Here is a 21,230-nt window from a genome sequence, read left to right on the forward strand (position 1 = left end):
ATTTTTTTTTTACAATGCTTAGAAGTTGTGATCAGATATACTTGCAGGCAAGCAATATGATCTGACAGATCGGTTATGCAATCATGGCAAACATCTTATTTGCTTTTCAAAAACCTTGTTATCTTCTTACCACAAGCAGCAAATTCAATGAATTACTGAAATATTTCTATCTGACAAATGTAACATGTAAGGATATGTAAATACTAAGGTGGGTACCAACCAGAAGCACTACAGAAGACAGCTCAGTGGGAAACAACGGAAAGGAAAATAATGTTATTGTGGCTAGGACTAAAAAAGAGCAGTGACTATGTAAGGTTATAGCATGTTTACAAGGTAGCCTGACTTTACATTTCTTTATTATACAATATATGTGACAGTACACAATATTTTGTACTTATAGACATCTGTTTTGATGATGGAATACATAATGATGACCGGCAGACGGGATGCGAGTGGTCAGAATACCGGCGCCAGCATCCTGATAAGATGGTCCCATCAGAGGTGCGGTAAGTTTACTTACTACTCCCTGCACCCCTCCACAACAATAATACCCAGCCACCTAACCCTCGCCACCCTCAGCCTAACTCTAACCATCCTTGCTATTGCCTAACCCTAACCTTCCCACTCTACAGCCTAAATTCATCCTCCCCTGCAGCCTCACCCTAAGTCCCCTGCTAGAGCCTAAACCTACACCCCTAAACAGGAAAAGATTAAGCCTCGGACAGGGGTCCCCTGTGACAGGCAGGATGGGGGTGGTTTTAGTATTTATTATTGATGTCACCTTTGTTGAACTATTTGATTAATAAGGTATTTCAACTCAGGTGGTTGCAATTGGAAACTAAGAAGTAAGTCCAGATATAGAGCATTTTGTGCCTCCTGGAATGGGTCATGTTAGGAGGTATGATTTGCGTATATAAAATATAAAGGAATGGTGTATATTAGATTTAAACTAATAGTTTAATAATGCCCAGACACCCTAGCATGGAGTAGGAACGCCCATGAAATTTTCTGCACGGAACTCACGCCGTGTTCGTACGTGTGAGGCGTTCACACATGCGCAGATACGCCTCCACACATGCGCAAACACCAACCATCGGCCGTCGGTCCGCATTCGGAGCCATCCGACTCAATCAGAATAAGGGCCATTGTGACTGCCCAGTTCTGCTGCTGCATAAGAGGGACATCTAGTAAAGTTAGTGCACTTTGGCCGGGTGGCCTCCAGACAAAGGGAGGTCTGGGGTACCATTAATCTGGCTTTGTCCCTAGCTCTAACCACCACCCACCTCGAACCGGATGCTGGCAGTAAGGATTACTTACGTCATCGGCATCCTCAACAATGTCGGGATTCCCATGCCGGTCTTGTGTGGATTCAAGTTGCTATGTCGATGTTGGTATTCTAGCTTCCATCATTTTGTCTGCTGGGATGTTAGCTATATTTCATTCTGATAATGATAATGAATTCTACTTTTTAAAAGAATAAAATAAATAAGTGTGTCCCCAATTCCCTTATAATTCTTCTTATGGGGTACCTTGCTCAAAGGTGATATGCAGCACCAGGAAATACTATTCCTGGTTGGTCACACAATAATAGGGCAATGGGTCCCTCCACCAAAAATAGTACTTTTGGTACTTGTGTAGTTTCATGGCGGCAGGGAAATCGCATTGCATCGATCGCGTGCGATGCTATGATACTCTTGTAGTTTCACGTTTCCCCTGCCCGCGGATCACATCACATGTGCAATCGGATCGCATGCAATGCGATGCGTTTTAGCACATCTAGCACCCATAATATCCACACCACCCGAAGCGTGGCGAGCGCAGTGAGCCCCGCGAGGAGACGTGGTACGCATCCTCCCGACTTGTTCCTACCCCCACTATCCATGCCATCGCAGAGTTGATTATATAAAGTGTGGCGAGCGCAGAGAGCCACCGAGGTCAAAGTGTGGTTAGAGCAGTGAGCCCCGCGAGGAGACGTGGTACGCATCCTCCCGACTTGTTCATACCCCCACTATCCATGTCATCGCAGAGTTGATTACATAAAGTGTGGCAAGCACAGAGAGCCACCGAGGCTGAAGTGTGGTTAGAGCAGTGAGCCCCACGAGGGGACGCGGATTACTTGACATGTATTCCGCTCGCCACGCTTCGGGCTCGGTGGCTTGCTGGGATAGCCACACTTTATAAAATCAACTCCGTGCCGACGTGGATACAGGGGGTATGAACAAGTCAGGAGGACACGTACTGCGTCCCCTCATGGGACTCGCTGCGCTCACCACACTTCGGGGTGGCATGGATAGTGGGGGTGTGCTAAATGTGCTTAATTGCATTGCATCGCATGCAATCGCACATGCAATCGGATCGCATGCAATGCGATGTGATCCATGGGCAGGGGAACTGGAAACTACAAAAGTACCATCGCATCGCATGCGATCGGATCACATGCGATGCGATTTCCCTGCCGCCGTTAAACTACACAAAGGGTTAAGATATTTTACCTTGATGAATAGATGTACAGTATGTTAAGCACATTGATGCAATAGCAAATATACTCAAATCACAAAAACTTTGCATTTCATCTTTTGTCTGTCTCCAAATGGCTCAATTAATCACTGAAGACATTAATATTATTTCATTTTATAGATAGATAACATTTCGGTACTTATGTAATATCTGGGCTCCCGTTTTTCTTATGAGACCGCGTCCCCTCGCGGGGCTCGCTGCGCTCGCCATGCTTCGGGCTCGGTGGCTCGCTGCGCTCGCCACACTATATAAAATCAACTCCATGCGTAGTTGGATAGTAGGGGTATGAAAAAATGGGGTGCATTTAACATGGGAGCCCAGATAATACATAAGTACCAACATGTCTACTAGCATTGTTTTACAATTTAATGTTTAATATATAATTATTTATGCAGATGTTTCGGGAATCATATTCTGCAACGTCCGCAGACGGATAGAGAGGAAGATTATTCTTGCTGTATTATGTGAAAACTTAGAAATGTTAAGATTCATGGTGCAATAAAAATCAGTTATATATGGTTTGCGTCATTTTCCTCTCATGTAATTCACGTGTGGTTCTGGAAGTATGATAAGATAAAACACATACCTGTAGCATTTACTTAAAGTTTCTGTGTTTATTTAATGGTCCATAGACAGCAACAGAATAAATTAATTAGCAAATTCTCTTTGTCAAGTGACCATATCAAATCATTCAGGGTTCACTTTATTGTAAAATACGATATTCCTTATTGCTGAATATTGTGTCAATAAGGGATATTATTTTCAGAGGTTATTTTATTAATGTAAAGTCTCCGGTAGGGATGGCCATCGGTGGGTTTCTCAAAGTAAAAAATAATGTATAGCATCAATGGTGTACAACCACCCATATGAGAACCATCCATGGTTTTGTATCGATGGTTACCTCTGTTTTACTATACACATGGCTAAGGGCCAATCAAAGCCTGGGGTGGGGCTTTGTGGCAGCATCAGGGGTGGAGCCAAGCTTCCTGCCTTGTCCCTCAAAGGGGAAAAATACATTTAGTTGCATCTTTATCACCAATGGGGGGCAAACCATGTTGTTCTTACCCATCAATGATAAAAGTATTCTACATTATTAATAGACCTTAGATGATATTGAACCATCGACGGTCGATGGCCTTACCGAATCTCCAGGAACTAGGAAGTCACTGGGGACCCAGAAAACAGCTCATTACAGAAATGAAAACATGCAGTGAGTTCGTTGCACAGTCATTTTAGCTCATCTGAGAGGGAGCACCGGGCTTCCACTTAGAGAAAAATAGACTAAAGGCCCATGAACACTGTACATTTTTGGTGATTACCACATAGAGGGCCAGATGTACTAAGCTTAAAAAGTGATAACATGGAGAGTAATAAAGTCGCAGCCAATCAACTCCTAATTAACATGCCACAGGCTGTGTTAAAAAAAAATGCCAGTAGATGATTGGTTGTTCTTTATCACTCTCCATTTTGTCACTTTTCATTGCTTAGTACATCTCGCCCAAAAAAAGTGAAAGAATGCATGTGCCCTATTCAACACTTCTATTTAGAATTGTAATACATTTTGCACTAACTTACGTAAATCTAGTTTTTTTGCATTATCTTGGTGACCACACAGCTCCTCCCATTCAGTTTTTCAATGTATAATGAAGAAACCAGTGGATATGTTATGATTTTATAATATGGGAAATTGAATAATTACGTTTTATTTATTTTGCTTATATGTAAAAAATACAAGCATGAATGCAACCCAGGGATACCCGCTTTCTGTGCCTGAAAACAGTGTAATATCCATTGCTGCACTCCTAAACGCTACCATCAGATCTTGTCACATTTGTGATGTCCAAAATGTGACTTTGTGAGGACACTAAGGGGGTGATTCATGACTGTTCGCTAAGCAGCAGTCATTTGAGGCTTAGTGAGCGGCTTAATGCCGCCCGGCTGAAAACCAACCCCCCCTCGCTGCTGAATCCCCTCGGTAACATGTGAGGGGATGTACGAGAACGTGTCCCCTCTGCTGAGGCTGAAGGGGAGCAAAATCATTAGATAGACGCCAACCATCCAATGATTTCTCTCCCCTTCGGAAAAAAAAGTCAGTTAGAACTGAAGGCATTTGCACAGAGGGTCTGCACATGCACAAATACGTGCATGCGCAGACCCCCCTCCATCAGCCCCTTCTGACCGGTAATGAATCACCCCCTAATACCCCTTTCACATCGCAACTATTTACCGGGTACAAGCCAATTTTACCCAGTAATTAGTGCAATATGAAAGGGGTTACCATGTCCCGGAAATGGGTAGCAACATGGCAAAACAAACCGGTTAAAAAATAGAGTCCTTACCAGTTCATTGCCGTGTTGCTTGGCAGTGTGAAAGGGTTAAACAGGTCGACTGACTATGGAGTAGGCAGCACTTGGACCAGCGCCAGCTCTAAGCACTGCCTCCTCCCCCACCCCTGATGACGCACGACTCCCCGCCACGCCCCCTGATGACATCAGCGAACCTGCATTATTGCCGGTTCGCTGTGGGAATGTGAACATCCCAAAATGATGGTTCGCAATGGGACTGACCCATTTCAAAGTCCCGGTGCGAACCTTCATTTTGCGATGTGAAAGCAGCAAAAGTGTAGCACATGCGTCATAGGGGTTTTCAGAATTTGTGATTACTGTACCTAGGTAACCATCTGCATTGCATTCAACTCAGATTCTACCTCATAATGTTACTATAACAATGTCTACATAGTAAAATTTATGCTAGGATTTTGGATAGGGTTAGGTTCAGATTAAGTTTTCCAAAAATTTTGCCAACAGTATCACAATGTCCAGAGGCTTAATTTTTGCCATAGTCACCCAGAGGCAAGTTGGAGATTGGGAAATAAAAACGGAGAACAAATATGGTGTGTGTGTACACAGACAAAGTAACCACACAAAGGTAGTATATATATTTTATTAGGCACACGAATCCTCAAAGTAGCGCCACAAGAAGTGCAATAAAAAATCTTTTTTCACATTGTATATTTAAAGGCTAAAAGGAACAAGCCTATTTTGCACCATCTAGTTGGCAGCAACTCTCCAGAAGCGCGCAGATCCTCGATATCCATCATCCATTATCTTAATTAAACTCTGTGTTCGCTTCTTCCTGAAGAACCCTCTCTAACAATTGTTTAACACATGCTTTTAATCACATCAATGCGGATCTATTAAATATCATTGTATACTAATTCATCATGCAGCATATATAAATATCTACTAATCATGCAGCTTGGACTTCCGGTTCCGGCTTGATGGAGTGAGGAGCTCCGTCCTGAGGCTCCGTCTCCCGCCCCACATACCGGCACCGTTACTCGGCTCCTGGAGCCACTTTGCACAGCTTATCCCCCCTCGACATCCTCCTCACCCTGGTGCACGATATGGAGTGATCTCTCAGCCAGCCGGGGACGCCGGCGCACCACGGGTCCCAGCAAGCCCAGCAGCCGCGTGCTGAACGCCGCAGGGCATCGGAAGAAATGCTGCCAGCTGACAACAGGGACAGAGAGCTCCCAGCACAGAAGAAGTCAGCCGGAGGGTAACATCAACCCAGGAGACACGTGAGTCAGGGCCCAGACGCCCCTGTAACATACAACGATGTGGTGGAAGCCATTAATGCAGCTATGGCACCATTACTTAATAAGGCAGTCTATGACATAACCCAACAACTGCAACAGCTCTCCCACAGAGTGTCCATAAATGAACAACAGCTTAGCACTATCACACATGAGGTCTCAGATATTCAAAGAGACATCAAAAGGCTAAGTACAGAGAATTATCAGCTGTGGAACCAAGTGGAGGACCTGGAGAACAGGTCGCGCAGACACAACATCAGATTGGTGGGCCTACCCCAATCCATTAAGGGCCCGGCTTTAGCACAATTCGTACGCAATACTCTGCCCTCTCTGTTAAAGATTGAAGAAACATGCCGCGACATGGTCCCCCTCCAGACCAAGACCTAGGGTTACTTTGTTCAAGTGTATGAACTACCTCCACAAGGTTGAAATTTGGACGGCCTCAAGGAAGATCAAAGACCTGACCTGGGAAGGACACAAACTACATGTCTTTCAAGATTACTCTGCAGAGTTATCAAAAATGAGAAAAGCCTTTTCACCTATATGCACAAAAATGGCCAATGAAGGACGCAGATTTGGGCTCATGTATCCTGCAAAGCTGCGCATATATGATGGATCTACATACAAAGACTTCTCTACCCCTAAAGACGCCGAAGCATACCTCCGGGAAATGGCTCATGCTGCGACATTAGTGGATATCACAGACACTGCTCCCTGAACCCTCTTCAACATCCACAGGGACATGCTCCCCTGAAGCTTCTCAGCATAAGTACCACAACCACCCTCTCCCCCACCTTCCCCCCTCCCCCCCATTGTTCTGGACTATGATTGCGGAATTACATACCACAGTGATCCCCCCTCCCCCCCCCCCCCACACAATACTACTCCTTTGTGGCCACATTCTGCTGCCCTAGAACTGCCAAATCTAGCTCGGGCACATACGAGGCTTACTCCCCCTGATGCAATCAAAATGCTATTCTTTTTTTAGGATTACATGATTACTAAGTCAGGATTTACAGTTCAAGTTAAAAGAAGTTGCCTGTCTTTCTTGTTGTAATATAATACCTCTGATGCTCCACCTCATTACATTTAAGAGGAATGGCGAACAGCCTTCTATTTTCCCTCCCCCCCTCCCCCCCACCCCCCCTCCTCCTCCCCCCCTAAGAAGATTGCGTGGGGCGGAGAGATGGAGCTGGCTGCCGGTCACAGGCTCCATTTTACTGTTACTCAGTTAAAGTATTTACGGAAGTGCTGTCTTGATGCAATTGCCCCAAGACATAATAAGTTTGCTTTTAGCAATGTTGCTTAGTTCTCTGATAAGTTTTCTTTTGTCTATCTCTATCTCTATTTTTATATCCTTTTTATTCCCTCCTCCCCTCTTCCACACTCCCTCCCCATATGTCATGTCTATTCAAAAGATGATTGGTTCTGCTTATGTTAACCGAGATAACGGCTACTGCTGGGATGGCGGAGGCCTGGGATTCTTTTTAGCACTCTGTGATGAGCCATGCCTGACTTGACCATATGTTCGTGGAATGTGGGAGGTATCAACTCCCCTATTAAGCGTAGAAAACTGTTACTCTATCTAAACAAAAAAACCTAGCCTTTTTACAGGAAACACACCTGACGGCTCCTAAAACCATGAAACTACAGATGCTGGGTTGGTCCGTAGTGTCGTCATCCCCTTACACTTCGAAAGCACGCGGAGTGGTGATCCTGGCCAGACGTGCATTAACGCTGGAGATCTTGGAGACTAAGACATATGACAAGGGAAGGTATGTGGTGGCATCTGTCTGCATGGCCGGCAAACAATACACTTTAGCAAACGTTTACGCTCCCACACCGTACTCTAAACACTTTTTCCATTCCATAATAGCCACACTGACTCCATATATAGACAAAAACCTTATACTGGGAGGTGACTTCAACATTGTCATGTCCAATACACTAGATAGGTCCTCCCAAAGACGCACCCCTACTCACACCCCGAGAGTGGGCCTTGCCCTACTTCAGGACTCATTACAAGTAATCGATGTCTGGAGGGCTCACCACCCCCTAGGCAGAGACTATACGTGCCTCTCATCAGCACATGGCACCCTCTCTCGTATCGACTACATATTTTTATCCTTAACTATCTTTCCTCTCTCAACGAAGTCCTTGATAGCACCAATAGTTCTCTCAGATCATGCCATGGTGACAACATATCTACACATCCCTGATGAATCTGGTAATGGTAAAATATGGAGATTCCCCTCCAGATTTTGTAAATCACGAAAATTTCAAGATATGCTGGAAGCAGAGATTCAAAACTATTGCACAGATAATGCGGAGATGGCAGTCTCAAACCCCTCCCTTTTCTGGATGGCCCTAAAACCAGTATTACGGGGATCTGTGATATCATTCACGGCAGCAGCCAATAAAACATACGCCAAAAAGTACTTAGAACTACAGACAACACTAACCACAGCCTTCCAAGCCTATAAGTCCTCCCCCTCCCCAGGACTCAAACAGACTTATCTTTTGGCAAAAACACACCTAGATGAATATCTGGCAGAAATGGGCGACAGGTTCCTCTTCAATGTGCATTACAAATTTCACCGCTTTGGCAACAAGGTAGGTGCCCTGTTATCGAATCTCCTCAAGGGAACATACAAACCCGCAGTGGTACACCTTCTACGCAGATCAGATGGGTCCCTGACCAACTCCAATGCTCATATAGCGCAAATAATGCACCAATTTTATGAACACTTATACTCCTCCTCCATCCCAGTGGAAACCTGCCTACCCTCCTCGGCCGACCTCACCCCCCAGCCCCCATCCAATAGCGAATGGGACTCCATTCTATACCCAACTCTAACAACAGAAATGTCCACCTCTCTTTCAAAGGCCATCACAGAGGAAGAAGTCACTCTTGCTATAAAAGCCCTCAAAACAGGAAAGGCCCCTGGCCCAGATGGTTATTGCGGAGAATTCTACAAACATCTCGCCCCCACACTCACTCCCATACTCACTAAAGCCCTTAATGCCATGCTAGTAGGTCACAATCCCCCACTACACTTCAATTCTGCCACTCTGAAAATCCTCCCAAAACCGGGTAGAGATTTGTCACAACCAGGCTCCTACCGCCCAATATCCTTATTAAACTAAAGCCAAAATAATTGCGACCCGATTAAAAGGCATTATGCCACATATAATTCACCAGGACCAAACAGGGTTCATAGCGGGAAGACACTCGTGGTGAACGCAAGGAAGGTCTTGGCGGTCCTGGTGGCCTCGAAGTCTTCCCCCCCTCATGTTCACACTGCAATTTTGTCTCTTGATGCCGAAAAGGCTTTTGACCTCATAGAGTGGCCACACCTCTACAACACCTTAGACAAATTTGGATTTCCGGTGCAATTCATCAACACTATTAAACTGTTATACAACAACCCCCAAACCCCCATTGCATGTAACGGATTCCTGTCAGATCCTTTTACCATTGAAAAGGGCACGAGACAAGGATGCCCCCTCTCACCCTTGTTGTTCGCTATAGCGCTAGAACCATTGGCAATGATGTTGAGGTCCTCGGACATATACAGAGGTATGAGGGTGGGGGAGGCAGAGCTGAAGGTCGCGCTATTTGCCGACGACATGCTCCTGTTCATCTCTGACCCCTTGGTTTCTATCCCTGAAATTTTAAGGCTCATATCTTTATTCGGAAGTAGGGCGGGATACAAAATTAATGTTAGCAAATCTGAGCTGTTGCCACTCAATATCCCACAGCATGATATTTCGACCCTAACCACGCAAACCCAATTAAAAATCACTCATTCCCACTTTAAGTACCTTGGAATACTGGTGCCAAAATCGCCCTCGGATGTCTACCATCTGAATTTTTCAACTGTTATAAATAGTATCATAACCAAACTAGATGGATGGTAAAACCTCCCAGTCTCTTTGATAGGACGCATAGCAATAATAAAAAATATCATCTTCCCCAAAATACTCTATATAATGCAACTTCTACCTTTCACAATAGCTAGGGGAGAAGATCAAAAACTGAAGAAAGCCATTATAAGGTTTATCTGGCAGGGGAAAAAACCCAAAATCGCCTTTTCCAAACTGGCTATGACTAAAGAGGAGGGAGGCTCAGGTCTACCAGATTTGCCCGCTTATTCCTTATCCATACTTATGAGGTATGCTGCGGACTGGTTACTAGGCCAAAGCAACTACACAGATCTTACACTGGATACGCAGATCTTTCACCCATACTCACCAAACGCACTACTCTACACCAAGAGGAACCTGATCCCCCTGGAATCTTAGGCCACCCGCTCTTCCATGACACATATATGAGCTGGGTAACACTCAACAAGAAACTCAAGACACGCCATGAAGCTACTCCCTATGTTCACCTTTGGGGTAACCCCTCCTTCATTCCCTCATTGCACAATGCCACTTATCTCCAGTGGAGGGAGAGTGGACTGTCTTCCGCAAACCAAATTTTCGACCCAGGGGGTGTGGTTCTTCCGTTTCATGATCTGAGAGAACGCTTCTTCCTACCCAATTCTAATTTTTATATGTATTTACAGTCAAGGCACTACATACAATCCTTACAACTCACTAACAACACACAGTTGCCTTTGAGCAGGATCTTGGGGGTGCTGAGGAGATGGGAAACCCGGCCCTACAAACTGAAGCAGATATACACACTTTTAGTTAACGTTCCCCCCACTGCACTCATGACAAAGCTGGCAGACAGATGGCACCACGATGTGAGAGATATTCAGACAGCAGCAGACCTTACTAGAAACTATATACCTACAATGAAAATTCTACATTCAGCCTATTTGCAAGAAGTGCATTTTAAGACCCTTCATAGGACCTATATGCCACCGAGTGTCAGGGCACACTTTGTACCTGACGAGGAGGGACGCTGCCCTAAGTGCGACATGCTGTCAGCATCTCTGATTCATTGTTTCTGGGACTGTCATAAGATCAAAAAGTACTGGAATAAAGTATTTGAATTTATAAATCTCCAGCTGCACATTAACATATCACCTAACCCGGTAGCCTGTATATGCGCCAATTTCACGGGTGGGCGGACATGGCTCAGTACAGAGAGGCGATCCCATTGCTCATAGTCATATTCACAATATCTAAGAAATTGATATTAAAACACTGGACAACCAAGGCTAGCCCGAGGTTAGGAGATTTACACAGAATGGTGGTCCAACAAATGTATTATGACCGGAAACACCTGACCGAGTCGCCCCACGCTGGTGACTCCCGTTTCCGCAGGAAATGGGGAAGATATGTTCACACGCTCGACCCAGACACCCAATCAAAGATTTACAGGTATGCAGAGTTTCAGTCATGGTCTCTGGGCAGACAGACTACGGTAGTAGGAACAGATCAGAATAACTCAACAAACGACCCCAATAATGAGGTCTGATCTAACCACCAAATCAGTATATGATTTCTCCGACCACTATCCACGACTGCGCTAGACATGGCTTCCTCCAGAGCCTTCTATACACCCTGAGGCACCTAAAAAGGGCCCGAGCCAAACCAGGTCTTAGAAAATGTTGGAAGAAAGATGACCCAGTGATCAATGTGTATTCCCCCCCCCCACCCCTTCCCCCCCCCCCTCTCTTTATTTAATTTTCTGCTTCTTCTTCTGATTCCTCAATGTAATGTAAATGCCGTCGATATTACATGATATGTTATAAGAGTGAGTGGGACAGCACACCTATACACCAGGGCGAGCCGTTTATACTGCCAAGGCTCATTGACCCACCCGGGCCAAATTTCGGGACTGAAAGCTTGAGTAGTAAGCTCTTTATTCAAACTAGCTGAACAAGAAGATACCTGTGACCCGTGGATCGGGAATGTCCAAAAATTTTGTATCCCTTGTACCCCCCCCCCCTGAACTATGCTCCATCTGATAACACAAGTTGTCCCCCTCGAAGCATGGGAGGCATTGGATACTGTTTATTGCTATTATTATTGTTATTGCATATCTGTAAATATGTACCTATCGAAATAATAAAATGTTTATCAAAAAAATCATGCAGCTTACAGTATGTGAAAGTCATTGTGGCATTGTGAATGCTTTAATCAATATCAAGATCAATAGTGTCAACTGAATAACTCTATGTAGAGTTTCTTTCATGTTATTCTAGAGAAACTTTATAGCCTACAGAAAAGTCATCATGATAAGGTGTAATACAGAAATGCTGCTTGCTCTGCCACATTGCGGATCACAGGGCCTTACAAAAGAACAAATAAACAGAAACAGTCTGAACGAAACAAGTAAAAAAGTGGTGAACATTAGCGGTCATATTACTGTTACTACATCACTATAGTGAAACAATATTCCAGCAGTACAATTTTAATTTGTTAACTATATTACCTAACTAATGTGTGGTGATCTTATAGTTACACTGTTGGTAGACATTTATTATGATACTAGGTGATTCATCGCGCCCTACGGGCGCTCTTCACACCGTCGTAAGGGGCTGCGCCCCCTTAATTTGTGAGCGTTTGTATTGTGAGAAATATGGTTAGAATTGTATGAAAGATGCCTGTATTGCAACTTGAGTTATAAGTGAAATGTGTTAAATAGAGAGCATATGAATTGGAAGGGGGTGTGTATTGTTTTGTTTAATTAAAAACCGGTAATAGAGTAAGATGTACATTGATAGTGTGGATGGTACAGTGACATTTGTGGGTGTGGGTGTGTTTGTGTGTGTGGGGGGGTGTGGGTTGTTCAGGTGTGTGTGTGTGCAATAGTATAGTAGGGTGTTTTGAGTCAGTGGCTCCCCACTGGCGGAGGTCACGACACAGGAAAACAGGAGGCTGGGTAGTGATAGGGGTGTGTGGGCATACCTTCAAGCGCTCCCTCAAAACCCACTTTTTTCGACTAGCCTATCCCTCCTCCTAACCTCTTTTGATCCTCCTATCCTGCCTCCGTTCCCCTCCGTTCCTACTTATCCTATTGTATTTCGTTCGTCCACCCACCTATTTTTAGTATGTTAACTCTTATGAGCAGGGCCCTCCTTCCTCACGTACTCACCCTACCTCATTACCTCACCTGTGCTCCTGTCCTGTTCTTCCCTTCCTCTACTTCATCTTCGGTCTCCTTGACTATTTTGACACCTACTTCTGAACTGATGCTGATTTTAGTTCTACCAGCTATACCCCTATTTATACTGTATCTTTCTACACACCCTGTACGTTACCTTGTAATTTTTTTTTTTTTGCTATGTACGGCGCTGCGGACACTTTGTGGCGCCTTATAAATAAACGTACTACTACTACTAAGGGGGACTAAAGAGGAGGGTGGGGGACACTGTGCAGCTTCTGCCAGTGGGTGAGGGTCCAGCGTGGCAGTACAGGAGTACAGGACGGTGGCCCTGAGTCAGTGTCTCCTCCTACTGGGAGTTAGGGTGCATGAGAGCAGGAGGCTGGGTGGTAAAGCATGATAGGGGAATGTGGGCAACATAGGGTGAGCGGGTCCCCACTGGCGGAAGTTACGGGGCAGGAGAACAGGAGGCAGGGCAGTGATAGAGGTGTGTGGACATGAGGGGTAGTAAAGGTTTTTGCCTGTTGCAAAGTAGGGATGGGCATTGGAGCAGACGCCATCGATGGTTGGCATTGATGGCGATTTTGCATCCTGCCATCGATAGTAGTAAAATATTACTTAGATAATCATCGATTGTTGTAGCTATCGATGGTCATCCATTATATCTGACTGAATAGGCCGTGGGAAAATCAGAACTCGGTGGCGGGACTGTCGGGTGTGGGGGGGCCATCGATGTAGGGAAACCATCTGGTCCTCTCACATCGATGGCAAAAGTATTCAACATCGGCCATAAACCATCGATGATTTGAAATGGGATGGGCATCCCTAGAACTGGAGGAGGGTGGGGGACAGTATGCAGCTCCCGGCAGTGGGTGAGCGTCTCCTCCCACTGGGAGGGAGTAAGTGGGTGCATGAGAGCAGGGGGGGTGGCGCGGGGGTGGTGTGTGTGCCGCAAATCGCGGGAGGGGGCGGCGCGGGGGGTGCCGGCAATCGTGAGAGGGGGGGTCGTGGGGGTGCCACAAATCGCGGGAGGGGGGTCGCGGGGGGCGCCGCGAATCGCGGGAGGGGGGGGTTGCGAGGGGGTGGCACGAATCGCGGGAGGGGGGTGGCGCGGGGGGTGCCGCGAATCGCGGGAGGGGGGCATGGGGGGGCCGTGAATCACGGGAGGGGGTGGATGGGGTGCTGGCAGGGGGGGTGCGGGCAGACCTGCCACTCACCTGGTGGCTGTGGAGTAGCAGTGTCTTTGCCTGGCAGCATGGGGAGGCAGAGGGTGTCTGGCACTGTGGGCTGGTTCTCTGTCACTATGTGAGTGTGTGTGGGCGGAGTCAGAGGCTCTGATAGGCTATTAGCCTATGACTCCACCCAGCGTTATAGACACACTCACACATTGAGTGACAGATGTAGCCAAATATATAAGAGATTTTTTTTATATAATCACCAAGGCAGTCGCAAACACAGGAGCAACCATTTTAGATCCATCATCTATGATGAAATTGCTTTTACCAAAATCACATTAATATACACATATTTAACCCCTTGAGTGGTATGCCCGGGTATGCAGGGAAGCTCCGGCATACTAACGCCGGAGCGGAGGTGAGGGGGGGCTTACAACTTTATGTGGTGGGTTTTGCTGGGGCAGGACAAACCTGCCCTGATAGGTTTGTCCTGCCCCAGCAAAACCCACCGCTCAAGGGGTTAAATCAGTTACTAATTTAAATCTTATGGTACCCAAGGGGCGCCATAGGAGGGTGCAGGTATTGATCCACTCGGCCTGACAACTAGAGCCCTATGAAAACAGGTCTAGACAAATAACATTTGGGATTATACTAACAATCTAGTCTAGGTCGACAGTCACTAGGTCAACCACTAATGGTCAACAGTGACTAGGTTGACACCTAATAATGGTCGACATACCCTAGTTCAACATTGACAGAAGGTCGACACAAGCTTTAGGTTGACATGGATATGGTCCTCTTGAATAAGTTTGACATGCTTGAAGCACAAGGCTTCACTGCGCTCGGCACATTATTATATTCTCACTAAGGGCCTTATTCTGGTTCACTCTTAGAGGCAAATTCCTTCTCAAATGGACAAAACCATGTGCACTGCTGGTGGGGTAGATATAACGTGCAGATAGAATTAGATTTATTATTAGAGTTATTTTGTTTCTGTACAGGGAAAATACAGACTGCTTTATTTCTACAATGCAATATAGATCTCACTTTGAAGTAAAACCCCACCCAAATCTAATTCTGTCTGCACATGTTACATCTGCCCCCCCCCCCTGCAGTGCACATGGTTGTGTCCATTTGAGAAGGAATTTGCCTCCAAGAGTGAACCAGAATAAGGCCCTATATACCCACTTGGATAGGAAAGTATGAAAAAAAAACACATTTTTCCCAAAAAAAGTGAAAAACTCTATATTCATGTCTTCCATGTCCATGTCGACCATATGGTTGTGTCCACCTTCTGTCAATATCAACCCAAGGTATGTCAACCATTCTTAGGTGCCAATCTAGTCACTGTCAACAATTAATGGTCAACCTAGGGACTGTCGACCCAGACATTGTTGACCCAGGGACCACATACCTCTGGGCACGTTCTACTTAGCTCCTAATATCTACATAGGTAGCTTCCTTTTTCATATGATACTAAGGCAGTTTATTGCCTTTGCGCATATATATATATATATATATATATATATTCTAAGTCCTTTCTGTTAGCACAAAAAGGAACAGAGACTCACACACCACCATTACATTTTCAAAAAAACTTTAAAGTCATATAGAGGTAAGCATCAACTCCAGAAACAAGAAAAATATGATCGAATATTTTGGGTACTAAACACTCCAGCATGAAAAACAGAGAGCTGCCCCCACAGCAGCTAATCCCTGGCATTGCCCGACAGCTGTTTCGGTGCTTCCACACCTTCATCCGGGGCACACAACACTAAATACAGAGAATGCTTATAAAGGGTTGTCAGGTACCCGCCACACTTACGTATTGTGATCAGCTCCCGCCTTTGTCCGCCATCCGTACACCTGTACCCGGTTTCCAACATCTCACTTGCGGCTGTAGGACGCTGGATTCTGGACTCCACGGAGGTGGCCGGTGGAATGCACCCAACACTTCCGGAGTTCTTCTAGCCACTTTCCACATAGGCTTCCGGGTGGGGATGCTGTATGGTGGAGGACGGAAGCTGCCGGTGGAACGCACCAGTCACTTCCGGACCTCATCACAGCCTGCCCATCTTGCTACATCTTTGTTTAGGTATTTGCTGGAAAGCTGTGAGCTACAGGATAGTTCAATATAACTTCTGATTTTGGAGTGGTGGAAATGCAGAAATTAGGATCTCGCATGTTTCTTTCTTCTCAACTATACAATGGCAAAATTCTCATTATTTATTTCAAGGGTGGGTACTACTCAGCCTACCTAGAACTCTTTGTAATAATTAAGACGTGTTTTTAAATGTACCTTCTTGGAATCCTAATAGTCTTAACTGTATATGTGAAAGGGCTAGCTTCTTAAATAATTATCATTGTTAGAGAATGGATAGTACTAATAATCAGGAAGCACATCTTAAAAATGAAACTAATTAGATTTTAGGTTGTACAGATGTTTTATTCCCTGGTAATCAATGAAAAGAATGGTTCAGTAATGCTCAAAAAATACAAAAAATGTTATACTAAAATGATTGCCTATGAAATTCAAAATGAGGGAGGTTAGTTATTATTAAATGCTATCCCAGTATAATACTTTTATATATACAGGTTGAGTATCCCGTATCCAAAATGCTCGGGACCAGGAGAATTTTGGATAGCGGATTATTCCGTATTTCGGAATATTTTAATATTTAAATGATGTATTTTGAAGTATCTTGCATTTATGCTGTATAAACACATAAAATACACACATATATATTTTATTACCACATGAAATGCACACAAATATATTTTATTTGTTCAAAAAACAAGGTTTCAAAACATGAAACAAAATTTGTGTACTATCTCAGATATTGAATTTGAAGGCCAAGCAATCATTTTCTTGCACATATATAGTGCCAGTTACATATCATGTCCTCAGTACTGCTGTTACAAATGTCCCCAGTGAGTTTTTAGCAAAAAAACGTTTTTTTTTTTCACTTTCTGGAATGTATGGTTTTCGGAATAATTCGGATAACGGATATTCGGATACGGGGTACTCAACCTGTATAACTTTTATATATATAACGTTTTTGGTGCTGCTAAAACAATATTACTAATAAAATGAATAAACTCTCATCCCAGGAATATATTATTTTATGGTCGATATGACTGATGTAGTTGATATAAATCTAAAGAGACAGGATTCTAAAATACTACTCAGCTTGGTACCTGATTCATCTTAGAAAACTTGTTAGCGAGTTGGTGGATTTTACTTCATTCACTTTTCATCTCATGTTCAGGATACTCCTTCAAATATTGGGGCAGATGTATTAACAAGAGATAAATGCAAGGGTGATGAAGAGACATAATTGTCCAGCCAATCCCCTGCTAACTGCCATGTTACAGGCTGTGTTTGAAAAAAGTCAGTAAGGAGCTGATTGGCTCGACGTTTATCTCACTTTGGCCCTTATTCTGATCGGTGCGGCCAGATCCGAATATGCGGCCAGGACCGTGCGTGCGAAACCCCGCCTTCCATACGGATCGCCAACTCCGTCCGTACGCGGTAAGAAGCTGGCCGAACGGACCGCACGTGTATTTTTCATGGAATACGCCTCCTCCATCTCAGGGAACCTCCCCCATCATTCGATGGTCGCAGACCATCGAATGCAGGACCGAGTGGTCCTCCAGCTCCCGCAACCTCAGACCACATGGACATTTTTCTGTGCAAAAGCAGGGATCTGGGCGGGCAGCTGACATCCGGCGATGTCATATGTCCGCCCCCTACACGTGCGTCACGGCCGCATTACCATACGTACGCCCAGCGTTTGCATGGGAACGCCCATGAAACGCGGGGCGTATGCATATGGTAATGAGCCCAAATAGCCCTTCACGCCCCTCTCCACCCCCTGTTCGGAGTGTTCACATTTCATGCGGGATTTGGCCGTACGCCCCGCTCGCACATGCACAGAGACGCCTCTGCACATGCGCAGACACAAAACATTGGCTGCACGAACGCACGCGGATATTACCGCACCAACCAGAATAAGGGCCTTTATCACCCTTGCATTTATCTCTTGTTAAGGCTTAATACATCTGCCCCATTGAGTAGTATCCAATAACTCATAAGCACAGAAAGGCCTTTATAAATGATTGAAGTATAATTTTTTTTCAAAACTAATTATAATCATAAGGAATCTCCTTATGTATATGAAACCGTTTTCATTTTGGTCTACATTTTTTCAAGAGTCTCTTATTATTTTAAAATCTCTTCATTATTTACATTTAGAAACAGTATACTGGAAATGAAGAAAAAATCTAAGAACTTTATTAATTATAGTTTGAAAATGATATTACTGTATTTTCTATATTACATCTTGAAGTGCTAGTTCAACACTATGGTTTATTTATTGCTGCTGTATATTCTCTGTTTAGTCCATTTGTTTTTGCAAATACTGTAAAAATCTGAGAATATCATTTCCCCAGCTAATTAGATTGAAGGCCCATACATAATAGAAGATTATCTTTCCAATCTGGCTGGTTGGAATGAAAATATGGAAATTTCTGGGAACAAGTTACAATCAACCGTTTGCTCCCAAACGCTGGAAAATGGCCAAAAGCAGTGATATGCATAAATTGATTATACCAATTTGTCTGTAGGACCAATTTTTGTCTGTTTTCCATGTTTAGGAGCAAGTTGTCAACTGCAATTTACTATCAAAAATTCCCAGATTTTCATTCCAACCTGCCAGATTGGAAAGATATTCTTCTACTGTGTATGGGCCTGGAAGTCTTGCACTACAGAAAGAAGATGCAGAAATGCTACAAAGCAGTGGACGAGCGGGATCTCGTGATACTGCTCGCGTCACGGACGCACAGAAGCCTGGAGGCACCGTGGTAGGAACGAGGAAGCAAGACACTGCTTCCGCCCAGCAAGACCTACAGAGAGGACAGCGAGGGACCTGGGAGTCAGGTAAGAGTGTACCGCAGGTGGGACGCCAGCCTCCCGCGCCACTTGAACATGCACAATCCGACCAAGACTGTACCCTTTGCATCACCGCTGACTTTAACCCCTTTACCCCCCACCCACCAGCCCCATCCTACCCCACCAGGCATAGCCCAGCATTGCCACTCCTGCTTGCACAGGAGTACCTGACCCCCACATTTGTTAAACCTTGAATAAAGTAATTTTATCATTTATACACTCTGGCATTTGCTTAAATCCAATTTATCAATACGTGCAACATACACCACGATTTATCACACTTCTTTAAAGAGCGCAGGTTACAAAAACCCTTTTGTATGTTATCATATACAAATGTGTACATAACAAAGTTATAATGTACAAAGATACCAAAATCAAGTACTCAATAAATTCAAAAACCAAGTACCCGTGTATAATTTGTAGCATAAATACATTTTATGGTAGATAAAAATAAATAAAAAATTAACACTCAGAACGAAAAAACACCCAAAAACAATTAGTAATGTTAAAGTACTACATTTAATTCCATTGCTTCATTTAATCCGTTTGGGTAGAGGGAATCACCTTTAAAGGTATAATAAATTTCCTGAATGTCATCACCACAAATAGTGGCGGGAACATGTTCTAGCCCTGTTAATCGCAGACATTTAGGGTCTCCATTGTGATGTTCGTGGTAATGGCGTGAGACACTGTGTAGCAAGTATCTCCTGCGGACATTCCTCCGATGTTCTAGTAAACCTATTGTCATATATACGTGAGATAATAGTGATTCATTGGACCTACTGTGATGCTGCTCCAGATACCTTCCTCCAGAGGCTTTTTATTTATCAGCCGTAAAATCTAGTGAGGACTTACTGGGCACAGCTCCAGCATAATTCATATAGCGGTGGTACCACGTGGTAAAGTGCACCAACCCCCACAAATAATTTTTCCAAATTATCTACTATTGACTGAGAGATCAACATTATCACTGAATGTGTAGAACCCGCCTATAAATCTGTGTGTTGTTTTAGTCGATTGTTTTGATGAAAATGTTTTGTGTTTTTCCTTTATTTCATTAGTAAAATTTTGTCTTTTAAACTTTAGGCCCCCTTACACTTGTCAACTTATTTTCTCAACAAATTGAACCTGATTGACTCGAGATTTATCCTATGTGCAGGAGGTTCAATCTCTTCCAATTTCTTGGTTATACCCAATGGCACAGGATTGTGGATTGTGTCCTACACATCAGGCACATAAGATTTTGTCAGATGGCACATCAGATCTTGTCAGATAAATTGACTCAAATTGAATGTAATCTCACAAAATCTCACAAGTGTAAAGGTGCCCATACACGTTCCGATGCAGCGGGTGCGATGTGTGCTTTGAGATGAGTGCTCCTACGGCATCTCATCGCACAGTACAAAAAGTATGTGCTGCACATACTTTTTGTACTTGCTTTTCATCACATTGCATGCACAACGCATGCAATGCGATGCAATGCGTGCTATTTAAGCTCAAAACGCACGCCTGCATCGGGACGTGTATGGGCACCTTAAGGGGCCCTCACTTGGAATTCATTGATTAAATTAAGTTCTGCTATTAGCTTTTATTTTTCCTGGTATTGTTGTGAGGGCCGACTACCCTCCACACATAGCAGCTGCTTTCTTGATCAGTAACCCTGTTCAGCACCCGAGTCCAACCTAGGTTGGAGTGTTTTACTGCATTTGGAAAGAGACCAGCACTGGCCGAGCTAGCTAAAAGGGGTACCGGCAGTGGCCTATATGGCGCCATCTGAAGTATCTTTAGAACCACCCTTGCTACACCTCTCTCTGGAGGTGTTCTAATACTGTTTGTGTTCCACAGTCACACTAATATTATATGAACTTAGGAGTATGGATCACAGCAGTGATGTTATTGGTTTGAATAGGCATAGTTAGTGCC

The 21,230-nt window shown here is 44.3% G+C and overlaps 1 long non-coding RNA gene across 4 annotated transcripts in view; it reads right to left on the bottom strand.

Moving 5' to 3' along the window:
- LOC146059706 (uncharacterized) overlaps positions 1-21,230 on the bottom strand; it is a 95,148-nt gene that overhangs the window by 64,934 nt on the left and 8,984 nt on the right. The window lies entirely within an intron of this gene.

The sequence above is a fragment of the Crinia signifera genome, chromosome 1 (assembly GCF_055691185.1).
Source record: "Crinia signifera chromosome 1, ASM5569118v1, whole genome shotgun sequence".
NCBI lineage: Eukaryota > Metazoa > Chordata > Amphibia > Anura > Myobatrachidae > Crinia > Crinia signifera.